This window comes from Ambystoma mexicanum, chromosome 6p, assembly GCF_040938575.1.
Source record: "Ambystoma mexicanum isolate Mex_15411 chromosome 6p, UKY_AmexF1_1, whole genome shotgun sequence".
Classification (NCBI taxonomy): Eukaryota; Metazoa; Chordata; class Amphibia; order Caudata; family Ambystomatidae; genus Ambystoma; species Ambystoma mexicanum.
The window spans coordinates 57,466,734-57,484,576 of NC_090935.1; positions in this window are offsets into that span (position 1 = coordinate 57,466,734).

Below are 17,843 nucleotides of genomic sequence, written 5' to 3' on the forward strand. Positions count from 1 at the left end.
ATTGTCTGACCTGCCCTTTTTAGTGGAAGTAGGAGTGGCAGATAGCTCGTCAGACCCCTCAGTCTGGTGTGGGCATGGAGCCCATACACCCTGCATGTATGCATGGGATTTATATAAGGCTTGTGTGTACAGCAGTTTTGGAGATTGACTATAACCAGACTGCATCTTCGCTATCATACAGTCAGCTGAATCCTATGTCTGAGGTAGCATGAGTTGAGCGCTTCGGGCGGGGGTGTATTCAAGGTGAAGTGAAGTGAGTATGACGGTGGTGCTTATCCCTGACCCTTGGGAGTTGGATTTTAATGAAGAGGTGTTGGCTTGATCATCAGTCGTAGCAAGAGTTCTTGGCCTCCTGGTCCAGATGGACTATCCAATGTGGACCTGAATACTGAGCCTGAGCTCTGGGCTAGGTTGTTGGGCAGCATATTTGAAGTGGTTTTTATCAACCCAGCGTCAAGTCCTGGACTGAGCCCATTATAGTACCCATTCATAAGAAGGGCTAAAGGACTGTGGTAGGCAATTATCGTCCAATAGCATTATTGAACATTCCTTCTGAAGTCTTTGCATCTCTTCTCTTAAGGGATCTATCCACCTAGGCTAAGGGTGTTGGTAGATTGGATCTGATTCAGACAGGTTTTAGGAAATGGGTGGGTACCAACGTCCACGCCTTTCTCCTGGGATTACTAAACTGAGAGGCCATGGTGAAGTCTAAGCCTGTTTATATAGCGTTTATTGACTTCACCATAGCCTTCTATAGTGTAAATAGGATCCTCCTCTGGTGTAAACTACAGCAATGGGGTTGTCCTTCCCGTCTCTTAGAGATGATTGTGGTGCTGCACGTGAACTCCTTGGTGCGCGGTAGGCTGAACAAACATGGAAAACGGTCATATTCGATTCACTCATATCGTGGCTTAAGCAAGGCTGCAAGGCTGCGTTATGGCCCCGCTTTTATTCAGTCTGTTTATTTCGGATAGTAACAATGAGTTAGAAAATGTACGCTGCTTTCCCCTGCGCTTTGCAAATTCTAAATTGCACTACTTATTATACGCTGGTGACTTGGCATTATTTGATTATACCCTGATTGAGTTCCAGCACAAGCTGGAGGCGCTAGATCATTATGCTAGAATTAATCACCTGGTAATAAAGGGATCCAAATCAAAGACATTTTGCCTTAGACCTAGGATAAAGCAAAAATATAAGACATTTCTGTGGTTTTTAGGATTGTGACGTTATAACGTGCCTGGAAATTCCAATATCTGTGGATATGGCTGTTTGAACGTAGAAACCAGAAAGAACTTTACGATTACTACAGAGCAAAAATGTCTGTGCTTGCAGCACAAGCTATTACGATTAATCCTAAATTCGGTCGATTCTCTCTAACTCCAACCTTGGAATTTTACAAAATGGAGGCATTACCCACCACAACATATGAGGTGCAAAATCTTGGTCTCCCAGCTCAACTGTACTGTGATGCGCTGGAAGGCCACTTCTGGCGCAAGGTACTGAAACTCCCTAATGGGGTTCCAGCCGCTGGAAATCAGATACAAGATGGTTTTACCCTCTATTAAATCTGTGATCCTCTGGAAAAATCTATCATTATTAAATAAGATCAAGCAAGCAGAGGATATTTCGATCTAGCACAATTCAAAATATTACTGACGAGGGCTTATTAGCATTCATTGTCCAATTGGAGTGAGGAGTGTAAGAGAATTGGTTTGAGTATAGCATCTCTAGTGATGTGCTGTATCAAACTCCACTGAAAGCTAAATAGAAGCTTCAGGAAACCGACTGGATCCATACGATTGAGAAGGTTATATGCGGGCCTACTCCTTGATGCGAGACCTACAGGAGTATGCCCGGCCTATCTGCTTAAGTCTCTAAGCGCGGTCTGGTGACCCAGATAATGAGACTGAGACTAAACCTGGTACTAATGCGTGACAATGTAGGGATGAGATATAACATCTGAAAAGACCAAATAAACTGTAATAATCCAGATGTGCTGCAAACCCTGAAACACATAGTATTGGACTGCCTACCCTTGAAAGAACGTAGAGATTTCTAGTTCAGTTAACTGCTGGAGATATATGAGGCACTGCCAGCAGAAGTGATATGGCAGTTTATGATGTTGGCCAAAATCTATTGGCTATGGCTATGGCAGCTGAGCGTTTGTTAAGATATCTTGTGTAACCGCTCTGTTTTACGGATAGAATTGGTTATGGTAGTTGTGTAATGGGTTTTTAGTGTACTTTTTATTCTTCTTTTCTTTTCTCTTTCTTTCTTGTCCACTGTTTTGTATGAAATGTTAATCTGTAGAAATCATTAAATGGTTGTATTTGTTAAGGTTATGTGTAACCATGTAACAAGTAAATACAAAATAGAAGGCAACCCTAGTTAGAGAGTGGAGGAGCACTGTCCAAAGGAATGGCTGGACGGGGAAACGACACACGAACGGTAGGGTGGACCAGGCTGGCAAAAGGGGTCAGGGAAAGGAAGGGTGGCCAACAATTGCTTCTCCTTATAGCAAACTCCTAGGATGACATACACAATAGGGCTACTTTATAAGGTGGCAAAAAGGCGCAGGGGACGGCAAAGATCATTGAGCAGCAACAGTGGCTGAAAGCTCACGATGCAATATAATATATCTTGGAATAAAGTTTTTACCCTGAGCTGCTTTACACATATTTCCAATGAAAGCCGCTTTCCTGCAGTGGGTCTGGCACATCCAGGTTTCTAGCCCTTTTTTACAGTCAACAGTAAAGTAAAATATTGTATAGAAGGACTGATTCCTCTCCCTTAGCCCCATTACTTGCCACTGTCTTGTATCAGAAATGGGAACAAAACGAAAGCTTTTTTCTTGAAGTGTAGTTTATTTTGGGATAACATGTACAGGATAGGCCAGCTAAATAAAAGAATGGGAGGAACTCCCTTACAGAGGTCTCTAAGGGTTTCTCAATATGTATTGTCCCCAGGGATCCAAAACCCTGTTTCTGGATGTGTGTCTAGGCCCCTCCTTGACCTGTTGGAGCTTTATACAGTCTATTTGGTGACAATGTATCTGGGTCCTTTGTCCAGAGTATTCCAGGTGCTTCCAGGTGCTTCCCACATCCAGCTGTATGCAATATCTCTCGGTCCTTTGTCCAGAGATTTCCAGGTGCTTCTCACATCCAACTGTGTGCAATATCTCTGGGTCCTTTGTCCAGAGGTTTCCAGGTGCTTCCCAAATCCAGCTGCATGCAATGCCTCTGGGTCTTTTGTCCAGAGGTTTCCAGGACCTTCCCACATCCAGCTGCGTGCAATGTCTCTGGGTCTTTTGTCCAGAGGTTTACAGGACCTTCCCACACCCAGCTGCGTGCAATGTCTCTGGGTCTTTTGTCCAGAGGTTTCCTGGACCTTCCCACATCCAGCTGTGTGCAATGTCTCTGGATCCTTTGTCCAGAGGTTTCCAGGACCTTCCCACATCCAGCAGTGTGCAATGTCTCTGGGGTCCATTGTCCAGAGGTTTCCAGGACCTTCCCATATCCAGCTGTGTGCAATGTCTCTGGGTCTTTTGTCCAGAGGTTTCCAGGACCTTCCCACATCCAGCTGTGTGCAATGTCTCTGGATCCTTTGTCCAGGGGTTTCCAGGACCTTCCCACATCCAGCAGTGTGCAATGTCTCTGGGGTCCATTGTCCAGAGGTTTCCAGGACCTTCCCACATCCAGCTTTGTTCAATGTCTCTGGATCCTTTGTCCAGAGATTTCCAGGACCTTCCCACATCCAGCGGTGTGTAATGTCTCTGGGTCCATTGTTCAGAGGTTTCCAGGACCTTCCCACATCCAGCTGTGTGCAATGTCTCTGGGTCCATTGTCCAGAGGTTTCTGGGAGCCTCCCACATCTAGCTGTGTGCAATGTCTCTGGGTTGGGTCCTTTGTCCAGAGGTTTCCAGGACCTTCCCACATCCAGCGGTGTGCAATGTCTCTGGGTCCTTTGTCCAGAAGTTTTCAGGTGCTTCCCACATCCAGCTGCGTACAATGACTCTGGGTCTTTTGTCGAGAGGTTTCCAGGACCTTCCAACATCCAGTGGCGTGCAATGTCTCTGGGTCTTTTGTCGAAAGATTTGCAGGACCTTCCCACATTCAGCTGTGTGCAATGTCTCTGGGTTTTTTGTTGAGAGGTTTCCAGGACCTTCCCACATCCAGCGGTGTGCAATGTCTCTGGATCCACTGTCCAGAGGTTTCCAGGACCTTCCCACATCCAGCTGTGTGCAATGTCTCTGGGTCCATTGTCCAGAGGTTTCCAGGATCTTTCCACATCCAGCTGTGTGCAATGACTCTGGATCCTTTGTCCAGAGGTTTCCAGGATCTTCCCATATCCAGCTGTGTGCAATGTCTCTGGGTCTTTTGTGGAGAGGTTTCCAGGTCCTTCCCACATCCAGCTGTGTGCAATGTCTATGGGGTCCATTGTCAAGAGTTTTCCGGGAGCCTCCCACATCCAGCTGTGTGCAATGTCTCTGGGTCCTTTGTCCAGAGGATTCCGGGAGCCTCCCACATCTAGCTGTGTGCAATATCTCTGGGTCCATTGTCCAGAGGTTTCCAGGACCGTCCCACATCCAGCGGTGTGCAATGTCTCTGGGTCCATTGTCCAGAGGTTTCCAGGACCTTCCCACATCCAGCTGTGTGCAATGTCTCTGGGTCCTTTGTTGCAGGTTCTCCAGGGGCTTCCCCTTATCCCCCTATCATCTTAGGATCTTGCACTGTGGACATTCAAGTAGTCTCCTGTACTTAGTATAGTGCTTATAATGCCTCGGAGTCAAGTGTGCAGGGTTTACCCGAGGCTTCCTGCACTCTTCTTTATGCAATGTCTCTGTTCTTTCTCAGCCTTGGAGTCCTCAGTTCGCAGTAATAAGTGTATTGCCTTATCAGAAGAGAAAGTCTTTAGATGTGAGGAGGGAAATCACAAGGATTTGGGAAGGCCATCCTACCTAATGAGGTCTCTCTAAGCGGTTGAAACCTCCCACCGTGAGGGGTCTGTCCTAGCCCCTGCCTGGCTCACCTCACTGTACCTCTCTTCTTTACCCCTTTGGGCACCCTTCTCCTTGCTTTTGCCCTCACAACTCCCTAAGACTCTTTCACCTACTTTGGCTCTCTAGGCACATTCTTCATTCATCTGAGCACCACCGTCCTCACAAGCAAACCACTCTACGCTTCTTTCACATTTGTCATCTCTGGACACCTTCTTTTCACCTTCATATCCTTCTGATGATGCTCTCTTGCCAATTTCTCCTCCTCTAACTTATGTTATTTAGCCATCTCCTCCCAAGACATCACTTTTGTTTTTTTTAAACATTTTATTTTTTTCGGTCACAAACATGGGATTAGACGTACATCATTTTTTAATGTAACAATGTCCAATACTAATATTGGGTCAGTCATGCAGAGTTTGTTCCCTTTCCCCCTTCCATAGGGAATCCACCCCCTTCCGCCCAGATCTTTTCGGCCCATAGTTGTTATGGGTTGAGGAGCGTTCTGGGAGGTATCTTCAGCAGGGACGTCATTTCACCAAAATGCAAGGGGTAGCGGAAGTGACATCACCCGACCCTGTAATTTGACCCCGCCCCCAAGTGACATCAGAGGAAGTAATGGCAAACGACCTTCAGATTTGTTAGATGCATCTAGCACCCGTGTTTCCAGGTGCTGTCATTTCAGCCAGATATAAGAACCGAGGCACAGAGGGAGGCATGATTTGTCTACGATTACACATTTGGGGAATGCAATTTTTCAGATTCGACGTGGGGTCTATGTGTAAAACATATATAATGCAGTATTTGTAACAGGGTAACTGAAATCTGTAACACAGGCTAGTGCTAGTGTATAAAACAGCTATAGATCAATGGACACAGAAGTACGTGTTATCTGTGGCGTTGCTGTGTTAAACAAGCCAGAAAAGCACTGACCCGGGAGGCGTGCGCTGCTGTTTAACAAGGATAAAAATGCTGCATGAGCAAGGCCTGAAGATTAAATCATTGACCAGGATTTAGTATCAACAAAATTCCCTGGTTATAAATCTATCTATGAGTCGGCTACCACGACGATAGAAGAAACCTATTATACTGTTCGCCCTGCATAGAGGCGAGTGCACCTGATAATGTTATCTTTGCTGGAGTCTAATACCTGGGAAAGGTTCTTTCAATATACCCATGACTCCCCATAGTTATTATTTAAGCTTAATAATGGGTGCTAGACGACTTAAAAACCACCATTTAATGTAATATCATTGCTGCACACATAAGCATAGCGCCACAGTTATTTATAATTGAAAACATCCACGAGTTGCTTCTCATCCAGGGACTCACTGGTAGACTTCTAGGCGCGCGCTGCATACTGCCCCTTTGTCAGACCCAGTGGTGCCCAATGGCATAGCTCAAAATTTGGCAGCTCCCCTGCAAGCCATGCTGTGGGAGCACCCCAAGCTCCTTAACAAAGCATAGGACACGACACACCCAGGGCCGGATTGGACCACCACGTGTGCGCATTGTCCATGATGATTATGCCGCTGCAGGGGTATGCACTACTGCAAGTAAAAGAAATAAATATTATTTTAAAATCTTAAATCTTTAACGTAACAGAGATCTTTAACGTAACAGAGAGAAGAGGCGGTGCCTGGTCCACAAATATACCAGCCATCAGTGGCAGCAGGGGAGGTTTTTTTTTTGGAGTGTGTAAATATTTGCCACAAGTATGTGATTGCGAATGAGCATAGTGAGGGAGCCCAAACTAAAGAAAATGGGTTAGGGTTGCAGGGGGATTCTTCTCCCTCCCCAGAGTAAATGTTTTGAATAATGGGTTAAAATGGTGCATTACACAGCACACATTCTGGGAAAATTGGGTAAAAGGCCAACAATCAGCTTTGTAGGGTGTAGGATAAATCACGAAAAAAGTACAATAGATGCAAGTCACCAAAGGTTCACAGGGCATTTCCCAATGCATCATGCCAGCCCCTGCAATATATGCCACTATAAAAAAACATGTTTATACTGGCTGTGCCCATACATTTGCATGCTGGCTCCACCAACACATGCTAGTATTCCCATAGAAGACCATACTTATGTTCGCTTTAATACGTTTTTCTATAGTATCATTACTGGCACTGGGCACAAAACTGGCTCTTCCAATATATGTCAGTACTCCTATGCAAGTACATACTCCTGTTAGTTTGGCCACTAAAAGTGACATGTCACAATATGAAAACCTGTCCAAATTGGTTCCAATGTAAGTCAGTCTAGACTCATAAGAACACTAACCTTGCTTGATTCATCATAGATAGATGCTCAGTTAATAAAAAGTCATGCTACAGTGAAGAATATACAGTCCGCTGCACCAAAACATCAATCTAGCGAGGTAACACTACATATCATGCTTGCTTTTTTAAAGATGCTGAGTAATAAATGTCATGCCACAGTAAGCAATGGCTAGACTCACTACACCAAAATGCCAGTCTAGCCACATGAACTTGTCTTTGCCCAAGAATACCAGTAAAACATGCAACGTCAAAAAAGGATGTGCCATAAATGCTCCAATGATCCCCAGTCTCCCAGGGCCTTACACACAAATGCATCCCCTTTCACTCACCGGTCACTCACCCATACATCTCCTCTAGCATTCACTCCCACTGGATTCACCACACAGGCACACACCAAACCCCACCCAGAACTTTCAAACACACACTACCACATGTAAGCTCATTCACCCATGGTCACTCACTCACACCTTCTCTTACATGCACTCATCGCATTCTCTACACAGGCACACACCCATCCACTCATTGCATTCTCTACATAGGCACACACCCACCCAGAACATTCAAAAACACACATCACATCACTTCTCACTCACCCACCAGTCACTCACACCTTTCTTAGATCCACTCATTGCATTCTCTACACAGGCACACACCCATCCACCCACAACATTCAAAAACGCACATCACATCACTTCTCATTCACCCACCAGTCACTCACAACCTTTCTTACATCCACTCATTGCATTCTCTACACAGGCACACACCCATCCACCCACAACATTCAAAAACGCACATCACATCACTTCTCATTCACCCACCAGTCACTCACAACCTTTCTTAGATCCACTCATTGCATTCTCTACACAGGCACACACCCATCCACCCACAGCATTCAAAAACGCACATCACATCACTTCTCATTCACCCACCAGTCACTCACAACCTTTCTTACATCCACTCATTGCATTCTCTACACAGGCACACACCCATCCACCCACAACATTCAAAAATACACATCACATCACTTCTCATTCGCCCACCAGTCACTCAAACTTTCTCTTGCATCCACTCATTGCATTCTCCACACAGGCACACTCCCACCCATGCAGAACATTCAAAAGCACACATCACATCACTTCTCATTCACCCACCAGTCACTCACAACCTTTCTTACATCCACTCATTGCATTCTCTACACAGGAACACACCCATCCACCCACAACATTCAAAAATACACATCACATGACTTCTCATTCACCCACCAGTCACTCACACCTTCTCTTGCATCCACTCATTGCATTCTTTACACATGCACACACCCACCCACCCACCCAGAACATTAAAAAAACACACACCACATCACTTCTCATTCACCCACCAGTCACTCACACCTTCTCTTACATTCACCCATTGCATTCGATACACAGGCACACACCCACCTCCCTACTCAGAACATTCAAAAACACACATCACAGACGTAGGAAGGGCCATTCTACTTTGGCAAATGCTTTGGGGCCGTCTAGGGCCAGTAGTGCCATTTTACGATGGTCAGAGGACGCTATCTCTACCAGATTCGGCCTGCTGGATGTTGTCCCCCGTTGATCTGCCCCTTATGAATCCGGTTGGGGCTGTGTCAATTATTTTGGGTATAATTGTCGATAGACGGTTGGCTAGGACCTTCAAGTATATGTTGGCATCTATGTTGAGCAAGGAGATGGGTCTATAGCAGGCACAGTCCTTGGGATCTTGGGATCTTTACCTGGTTTTAATAGGAGAATTGTCAAGGAGTTCTGAATCAATGAGGCAACTTCGGACTTCTCTCGGGAAACACACACAATTGGTCACACGCAACCTTCATTTGATGCAGTTTTCACTCATAACTCTTGTAGGACGTTAATGGAAGGTGTTCGGAATGGATTCAGTAAGCGTTCCTTCTGCACAATTAAGAAACAAGACCACTCCGGAAATACGATAAAGTTCAACAATGGATGTAATAGCTTTTACGTCTCATGCGAACACTGCAGCTTTCAGAATAAGAACGCAGGCTACATGTCCATTGCTAAAAGTCTGCTTAAGAATCACAAACAACTTCTACTCATGTTTAACTATACGCCAGCCTCTTTGGAGCTGGTTACAGTTACCGTCAGGGCTTGTTGAGTGAATCTGAATGCTATGCTTCACTCACCGAATTCGGGGCTATGCAGTTGCTGGTTGTTCTGCTTCCCCGACTACTGCTACTACTTTGGGCTCACTTGGGACACACTCTTCTCTAGCACCAGTGTCTCCAATACGGCCCCCTTAATTGGGAGTCATTTCCACTCCCGAGACCCTCGGCTTGTCTTCTGCTTCTTGCCTTGGGCTCCTGCACGCTCTTGGCTCTGCAATCACAGCAACTCAGCACACATGGGGAAAACATCACTTTCAGCACATCTTCTGTGAAGCCTCGGCAATACATGTTTTGGGAACACAGGACCCTCTCAGAACCTGCAGGTGAAGTCTGCTGTGCCCATGTTCCGGCGTCCCTTCTGTGCTCCCACTTCCTCATGAATTGCCAGCCTTGTGCTTCTCCTCTGCTAGTACTGCTGCCAGTCTTCCAACTCCTGTTCCTTCCTCCTCTGCTTTCCTGCTGGGGCCTTTCATGCTCACATGTTTTTCATTTGGCTTCAGGTGTGAGCCATTCATTTCAATTGCCTGACTCCAGCCATGGCTATTAGGCTTAATTGCCTGACCACTACATCTACATGCCTCTTCAGCCCTCTTCCTCGTCTCTGTCTCTCTAGGATTATGGGACATGTATAAAGTAGGTGTGTCTACTTCGTTATTGCTTATAAGGGTAGATTGAATTCCCTTAATATTATTAACAAAGGGGCTGTGGGTTTTAGCTTTTAGAGTGAACCATGGTTTAGAGAAAACCGCATTTCCACAATCCTTTGTAGTGCACCCTTGGAATTGAGGAGGCTATTTCTAAATACCAAAAAGTGTCTTTCTTTTGGTATAGTGTGCTTTGATGTTACCACCTTCGGGTTCACAAACTCAGATTTTATAGAAGGTTGAGAGACTTTAAAATCATTATAAGCCATAACCTTTTTTGGCACAGTGGTAAGAATCTCCCTATCACAGGAGAAATACGGTGTCTCATTCCACGGATTCTCTTCACTACCCGGCGCCTCTCCAGCCAGGTGATCCTCCTACACTACCCACAGGGCTAGGATCAGGAAGCGTCTTCCTTTCCCTGGCCACCTGGGAGGAGACTTTAGGTGGGGTTTCAGTGAGGGATCTGCAGGATTCTTCAGAGTAGTTAGGACGCAGCCCAGATAGAGGATTATCTGGCAGTGATTCATAATTAAAGTAAGTTAGTCCGAAGGATCGTATTAATGGAGTCAGAGGGGGTTATGAATGTGTTGAACATGTGAGGGAGGGTAATTTCCTCAGATACCCAACACCCAGAGCATAGTGGGTTGTGAGGAGGATAGTTTGAGGTTGGTTGGAGTGCAAGGATTTGAGACCGGTGTAGGGAAGGCATCACAATTATGACACTAACACAATGGATACAATTTGTAAAACCTATATTGAAAATGTTAGGGCGGAGAAACTCCTATTTTGCCCTATAACTAAGATGAGCATAATCTCAACCATCAAACGATAAACCGAACAGTCCTAGTGGAGTCCATCAAATCAAAATGACCTATGTTAACAAAACCTAATGCCAGACCCATCTATTGTACAAAACGTGTAAAAAGGAGAAATGTATGCAAAGCAAAAATCAGTGTTCAAAAGAATAAATGTGGTTGAACCAGCTCTCCTCATGTTATACCTCAGAGAGGAAGGCTGTCCTTGTAGGCAGGATGACACACTCTGGCTCGGCTTCTAACACTTTAAGCAGTTCCAAACCGTGGATTGAGGCCTGCCTGGTTTTCCACGTTAAAGTCTTTTTCTTGACTTTCAAATAATGTTTCCAATATCAAGTTCGCAAAGGCCCGCCTCTGCTGAGCTCAGACCTTACAACACCCATTTCACATAGGTCCCCCTCTGTGGGGTTCAGACCACTCACGTCTACACCAGGGGGCTCCCTTCACCAAGCTTATTGTACTTCGGGGTTCCCTCAATCGGGCTCGGATTCCTTTCAGATGTCAAAGACTTTCGATTGTGCGTGGCTCTCTTTACAGACCACTGCAGAACCACTTTGACCCAAAATTCACTTTTACACTCGAATAATTCACTTTGCTTGATTTCAAACAATGTACCTTTCATTGAGACTCTTGAATGGGCTACTTCCTTTCGCCGAACCACTCCGTTACTTAGTATCACTGATCTCACAGCTGCTTTTTACTTCAAAGTTCATTCACAGGTCTGCCTTTCCTCTGTTCGCATCTCATCCACATGCGTGCAGCCTTCACTTGTGATATAATGTTGCCACTTAATTTGCTTAAGCACACACCGGTCTTTCAGGTCACTTACCAACTCACCGGCTGTGGGCGCTTCTTTCTTGCTTTGCTATTTTCAATTTATGAGTCAAGGTTAGTACAACCGGTTTGATCCCGCCTCCCCAACTCTGCCGTTCACCCGACAGGGTCGCTGGCGTCCTTGAAACACAATGCAATCTTCACTTGTGCGCTCTGGCCTTCTCCACGTGTCTTTTGTGGTCTGTCAGAGGCAACAATCTCCAGTAGGGAACCCTTGTAGTTTTGGATCCACTGCTCTCATCCCTTGGTCCGTTTCTCTGCTCTAGTAGGTGTGCCTTGGTCCCGGAAGAGTGTCTTTAGGTGTTGTCTTTTATTCATATGAGAAGAGCGTCTTTAGGTGTTGTCTTTTATTCATATGAAAAGAGCTAACTGGTATCAGGTGTATGCACTTAGTGTAAAGGGCCTGACTTTGCCTGACCCAATTAACAGGACATGTCCATTGTGATGTGAGAGAGTTAGTCTGTTTACTCTTAGTCACCCTCTTCCCCGGCCCAGTGTTTGTGCAAAAAGGGGCAGGGGGGCGTTGGGACTTCAGAAAATCCTACAAAATAGGATGGGGTAGATGAACAAAAATGGGGGAATAATGTGTCTCATCATCGGCTGTCTCACTGCCACTCCCCGAAGACCCCTCACCCATGGGATCCTCCCACACTGGTCCACCCCCAGGGTCTAGATCCAAAAGGAGATGGCCGTGCCCTGGCCACCTGAGAGAGAGATCCCAGAGGACTCGCAGGTGAGACGCCCTCCGTTTCTTACACCGGCCAGTGGTGTCTCTTGGATGCCCATCTTCTAGCCTGGTATGAGTGTTTGGTCATTAACAGTCTTAAAGGATGCGGCAAGGCCAAGGAGGAGTTTCCTGATTTAGAACATCGCAAATTGGGAACAGCACAACCTCCTTGCCCTATAATGTTCTGAAACCTTGAGCTTGGCCTAGCAAGGAATGTGCCTTAAAATAGTGAAAGAGTTATTTGCAAACAAAACACTCAATTTCTGCATTGAAAGGTATGTTGGAGATGGTCTTTACTTTGCAGGGTCTTCTAGGCTCAGGTAAGGTTTTTATAGCATTGCATTTTTTCAAATGTATCCTCTGATTTAAACAACGAATTGTAGATTGCTAAAAAGAGTTTTAAAAAAAGGGGTTAGCACCTTGAGGATTCCTCTGTAGGTGGCGGGCGGGCATGGGTCAAAAGGACTCCCATCTTGACCATGTGCAAGAGTGGTTTGAAGTCAGACAGTCAAGATTATCTTCCCTGGGCAGTATTTCAACCGTGGTTGTTGTGTGGTCCGAGGTGTTGTGCGTTCAGTGAAAGACTGCATCACAGTTTTCTGTTGATGTTGTCAATTTTAGAGATTACCTGGCTGGGAAAATTTGGAAGGTTGATCAGATGTGTTGAGTATTTGGGCGTTTCAGAACTCATCCAGGATATTTGAGTGGAATTCTGCTGGTGTTGTGATTTTTCTTAGCATTGAGCAGAGCTTTCACTTCTACTTTTTTAATGGAATCCTATCTTGACTTTTGTTAGCAGCAACGTTCTTCTTTTCCTCTCAGCTGGATGAGAGGTATTATTATAATTTCTTTTAATGGGCACGAACATGCGAACCTTCACATTCCAAGACAAGTTATAAAATACATTTCATCATTAAAAATCACAATTCATCAATTATCAAACAAGCATTCAAATTAGCAACATAAAGTACAACTAGCTGTAAATAGATTAAATATTTAAAAAATCCAATAATGTCTTCTGTTATTTGAGTGCTCTGAAACCTATGGGTGTGTAGCGCTATATAAGAAATACATTCTTATTATTGTTGATGTACATAGCAGCTGATCTAGGCACTAGCCTTCTTATAACCTACTAAACTAATTCAATTTCTCCAGTTTACCTATATCAACAAGCCTGGACCAAACCTGGTAAAAGGCTATCTGCCTCGAATTACTGTTTGTGTAGCACCAAAACAAGTAACTTTTTATGCTTTCATAGTTTGCAACAAATGGACCTAAAAATGTCATATACAAAAGACCATAATCATGTCATTCTGTAAGGACATGTCAAGGAGTTTTCTCTTGACCAGAGATGCCACACAAACGACATATTATTTTGGTTTTAACCACTGCCATTTCTGGGCCAATGACTGACAGTACAGGCAGTCTAGTAAGAGGAGAAATCTGCACAAAGAAGGGGCCGGCGAAATTTAAAATACTGTTGAAATTCCCTTGAATGTATGACTTATATGTATAATTACAGCCTGGTAACTCTTAAGAGTAGACAAGTGAGAGTAGTTTATAGACCAGTCCCACTGCTCTAATTTTCAGATTAAACTTTTCTGTAATACCTGGTAGTCCTCATCCCAATTTGGGCACCAATCAATGAGGGATTGGTTAAACTTAATGAGGAATGCTGTAGGGAGCAGATACTATAGGGTGTGGTCGAACCATGCAAGTGTACGTGTCCGCGTGCTATTGCAGGTTGTACGTAAAGGTGACGCCCAAAATGCGTCTGCTTTTTGAGTGGAGGGGTTGATTAGTCGTCCAACCTGCATCAATATAATGTTTTGAGTGGAATGGTTACTATTCTTGTCCTCTGCCCAAAGGTTGAACACTCTTACCACAAGGTTTCCCTTGCAGTTGTTCCACTTATAAACATTTGATATCCGTAGACAGGGGGAAGTGAGGTGAGAAATCCTCTGCGTATAACCGGTAAAGATGATCTGTTAGAGGATAACGTAACTTATATTTTTCTCTCCCCAGGAAATAAAGCAAGGTCCTACCTTGTGCCGAAGAACCTAACGTGGTGGGAGGCATTAACGTACTGCAGAAATAACTACAGCGACCTCTTCAGCATCGCCAACGAACAGGCCCAGAGGATGGCAGAAGAGATTGCTGGTGCAGCCTACAGCTACGGAATATGGATCGGACTGCGCAGACACCAGGTGTTTGGGAACTTTTACTGGACAGACACTTCTCCCAAGACATATTTCAACTGGGGAGACGGTGAACCCAACCAGGCACAGTCTGAGCTCTGCGTGCAGATTTCCCTGGAGGCCGGGTGGAACTTCACATGGCGCGACCACTGCTGCCACAGTAGGCACAATTTCATCTGTTCAGTGGCTGTGTAGTGTCTACGCGTTGTGGTCATATCATCTGAATGAAGATAAAATAATTTTCATTTGACAGGTTACTTTAGAACTGTGTGTAATCACTTGTAGGATCAGTACATTTTATGAAGCAAGCAAAATGATCACACAAACAACTGCTTCAATCTATTTCTACTGGAAGACTTATGATTACTTATCCAAAATATAATTTGTATTCTTGGAAAGCAAATTCCTGAACGATTTTCTGCTACCACTCAACTGTACATGAACCCCATAGCGTCTAAATCCAACTTCCGTTTCTTTTTCTGTAGGTGGTTTTCAGGCTGGCTCTTTAGTCCCTGCATAGGCCAGTAGGCCCCAGTGCTCTGCTGATACTCAAACAACAGGGCTTTCCAGGAGTTAATACTGAGAGGTGGCTGGGGAGCCCATCGCAATAACTTTTTATGCAACAGGTGAGCATTTGTGTCCCTTGGATTGGTGGTTTATAGGCTTGCAAAATCCGGCCACTGGAACTGTACTGAACCAAGTATGTCTATGCTAAGGGTGCCTGGTAGGCCCTGATCTTCCAGGCTATCAACAATGTATAAAGCAAGCAAAATAATCAAGGCCTTTATTTTACATGAAAAACTGCTTCAATCTATTTCTACTGTGATTACTTATCCAAAATATCATTTTTATTCATGTATAAAAAAGTTAAAAACATTCTTATGTACACATTTTACAGACCACATTTAGACGTTTATACATATTTATGTAACAAAAATTGATAACTAATTTTATTTTCAGACACCAAAACTATATTTTCAACATGAGACCTATATTCAACATAGATCCGACATATATATGTGAGTTATAAACATAGACCCTGGCTTATTTCAGGGGCCTTTCAAACCTTTTTCTGTATATATTTTATGACCTGCCCTTTATTTGCAGTGTCGTTATTGTTTCTTGGAAAGTCGACACAATGGCCCTCATTACGACCCTGGCGGAAAGTAACTGACCTGACCGCTATAGCGTAAATAGCGTTTCCGCCATTGCACGATGGAGTAAAGTGCGGCTAATTCTGACCCATCGGGCACGAGCATTACGCCATGGCGGAAGTGCAAAGTCCGCGATGGCGGAAATGTCCCCAAAACGCCCCTCACCGCCATCGTACGGCGCCCTAGGTGCAATTCCGCCACCCATCATAGCGGTCACCGTAATGAGCGGTAATCGCAAAATACGGTGACCGTAAATATACGGAAACGGAAGTAAAAACATGGGGCCGGAACGGGAAACAGCACGCCGTACACCTATAAAATCAGAATCCCAACACAACCATCAAAAATCCGACCCTGAGACACATCCCAACCCGTTAGCCACCCTAGTTAAAACAATCAAAATGGGAAAAGTTGCTAAAAAAGCGTGCGACCGCAAGCGGCAGGTCCACTTCTCCCATGAGGAACTCACCGTGCTCACAGAGACCCTCCAGGAGAATGCTGCCGAATGACCAGGACGGCACTTGCGAACAAGAAGGCCATATGGGCCCTGGTGGCACAGCGGGTAAGTGCGGTGGGGACCGCACCCCGCAACCCACAGCAATGCAGAAAGCGATGGGACGACTTGCGGATACGCGTACGGAGCATACTATCAGCCAACCGTAACATTGCCACAGCTACCGGGGGAGGATCGGAATCACCCATCAAGTTGACCCCCTGGGAAGAAATCTGTGCCTCCACCATTGGAATGGAGAGTATAGAGGGAGTCGGAGGGATGGAGAAAGGAGTGCAGACATCCGAAGAATCAGGTTGGTGGGCCAAATAAAACAATGCTAAATCCACAATGTCCAATCATGTGAAGTACCATGTGTCCACATAGTGCAACAGAAACACATGTCCAGGAGAACGTCCACATACATTGGCCTGATAGCGCACTTTAAAACTCACGTTAAATACATTAATAATCAAAAATCCTAAAAACACCCTCTACACGTGCAGCATGCACACCCTAACTGCAGGCTGCAAAACAACTGCATCCTCAATCCCCACAAAAATGAAACCACCTCCAAGGCCCTGACCCAAATCACCCTCAGGTACCACCCCAATGCATGTGATACATTGCCATTCCAATTTCCACAGACCCATAAATAACGCTCGCCCTCCTTTACTCCACCACAGGGTCCGATTCAAACGACGAGCTTCAGGACACCCCTACCAGCACACCTGCAAAGAGGGCCAAGACCAACGGCCAAAGACCCTCCACCTCAGCTGCACGGATCAAGACACGGCAGCAGCACAAATCAAGTGGCAGCACACAGGAGGGGACTTCAACAGGCACCCCAGCAGCCAGCATGCCCACACCAGCAGCACCACAGGTCCCTCCAATGGATGCCACAGAAGGCACTGCTTCTGATGGCAGCAGCACCATAGGTGACACTGCATTAATGCCAGCATGCTCCGACACAGACAACGGTGCTGTCGATGTAGGACCCATCCATGACCTGTCTCAATCCCCCTGTTTGTTTCATCCCGTACACCATGAGGATACCACGCAGGGGCACCCACAAGACGACGACTGGCCATCCCCCACAAGCCCTGTGGCAAGGCAACATGAGGTGATCAGCCCCTCTGTGACACCACCGCAAATGGGCATGGCCCAGCAGAGGCAACAGTCCCTCGACCAGGTGATCGTGCAACAGCAGCAACTGGCCACGCTCCTCAAGGAGCATGCTGATGAATGTGGGGGTTCTAAGGCAGCCATAGAAACATCTATTGAGACACTTAGGGCACAAATGGAGCGAAGTACAGAGACACTAAGGGTACAAATGGAGAGAAGCACCGAGAGCCTGAGGGGGGAACTGCATGCGACGTCCAAAGACGTATGTGGTGAACTTGCCGCTGTGCGCCGTGTGCTCACTGAGCTCTCACAAACCCTTAGGGACATGCATGGACGTGAGCAGGCCGAGACATCATCCGTTGCAAGTTCCGTCCAGGGCAGCCCCCAACGTACATCTGGGAGGAACCT